The following is a 2196-nucleotide window of genomic DNA, read 5'->3' on the forward strand; positions in this document are numbered from 1 at the left end:
TCTTAAATTCCATGAAATAAACTATAAGACACTTATCTTGCTGGTCGGCTCGATAAAATCCTTTGCAGACTTCATATACACGAGGTAGATCACCTTTTCCCGAGTGTAAAAATTCAAGATATTTCATTAATCCTTTAACAAACTTGTAATGATTAATTAAACCAACCACTTCACTGTCAATAGAATTTTGAATCTATAAACATAACTTAGCATCTTCCCTTAGCCAACTCTGCGTAGTGTCACTAGTTGGTGGATAATTAATTAGATGATCATCTTTTTCAACACTCCTTAAATAACTTCTAATTGTCTTAGTCCAATCTAAATAATTAGTCTCTTTCAATTTATATTATGTGATTTTAGTCATTGTTAGGACCAACTCAATAATAGTAGCTTTAGGTTCAATACCCATGTAACACCCATTATCCGGTCCTATAAGACTAGATAATAAGTGTCATAATTCTGTGCTGAAGGCACAAAGCCACTATATAAATGTTAGACTAAAGTCTTCCTTCAATATTATATCTTAACATCCATAAATTTAAAAGTCTCTAAAATAGGACTTAGAAAATTTCTTACTGCTGAAGGATTGCAAGCATTTTCCCTATATTATAAATATATCTCATTACACTAGAAAAATCATTAAAGCACTTCTATAAATCATCCATTATCCAATCATAATTTTTAAATCAATTTCTCCAATATAATATTCAACATCAATTACAGAAATCAATAATCCATATCGAATCTATAATTAATTACCTGTAATATTTCTCATAAATGAATTACCTTAAATATAACATTCAAGAATTTTTAAATAAATGATCTCATAATAACTCATCCAGAGTCAACACATGATTTATAATCATTACTGCATTATCTTGTACATATGTCTTCAAGATCATATACAATAATTTAGATACAACACTCCATAAATCATCATATTAACACAGAACCTCTAATAATTAACTACATGCCACTAATACTAGAATAAATCAAATAACTGTAATTACTTCTAATCTATTCAATCCTTTGAAGCACTCATCTTACTGCTCTTCTGCAACCACCATCTACCACCTGCGAGTGATAAAATCAATGCGCTAAGCATAAAGTTTAGTGGTGCTTATTTTCCCATTTCATAGGAAATCACACATAACTATATAATCATAAATTCACAAATTTATAGCATAATAAAATCTCAAGGCATATCATGAAACATTTCATGACATAATCTATTCACAGGCTAATTACACATAGTCAACATTTACATCATAGTTTAATCACATGCCAAAACTTTCATAATCATCATTTAAATATCATAAATTATTTATCAGCTCAAAACAATGATAGTCAATAGTTAATAACTATTAAATCACCAATTATAATATTCATCAATCAACATTTAATACACAATCATTTTAATCATGCTTCACTAAATTTTAGCATAGTCTCTTATCTAGTCATATCACCACAACATAGCATGATTAATTAATTATTTAATTATTTACTAACATTATTTTAAATAATTAACATATACTGTTCATTTCAGTATTCCTGTACGCAGAAATATATATTTAATCATGGCGTCACAGTATTCAACAAAATAGGGTTTAATTCAATCACATATTAACATATCCATAATTTAGCATGTAATATTAAATTTAGAAATCATCCATCAATAAAGAAAATCATAACTACATAATTAATCACATAGTCACATAATTTAGTATAATTCCTTAAAAGCAATAACTTAATTCTTGATTTATTTCATAAAAAAAAACTGCATCTTTTAATTAGGCCACTAGCTCACTTAGAAGAATCAAATTATAGATAGAGAATCCATAATAAACATATGGCTCAAAAACCCATATAACATCATATGACCCGTCGGTCGGAATCAAATGGCCATATCCATAAAATATGGTTTGTTGGCCCCTATAAGACTGGAGTTCAGTAGCTCCTATAAAATAGGATTCATTAGCCCAGTAAGACACTGCGCGTCACATATAGACAGTACTGTTTTTTCTATGGCATGTCATAGCTCTATACTACTACTGACTCGACCAAATAAACTAGGAGCGGTAAAAATAATTCATTCATATCAGCATTTAGAATTTACTGTCCCGTAAATACACCGGAATCTTTTATCACAATCCAAAAAATATTCTCTTTCATAAATTCCATTTATTCAAAAAAATC

This window comes from Jatropha curcas, chromosome 4 (assembly GCF_041381405.1).
Source record: "Jatropha curcas cultivar XTBG-Jc1 chromosome 4, XTBG_Jcur_1.0, whole genome shotgun sequence".
Classification (NCBI taxonomy): Eukaryota; Viridiplantae; Streptophyta; class Magnoliopsida; order Malpighiales; family Euphorbiaceae; genus Jatropha; species Jatropha curcas.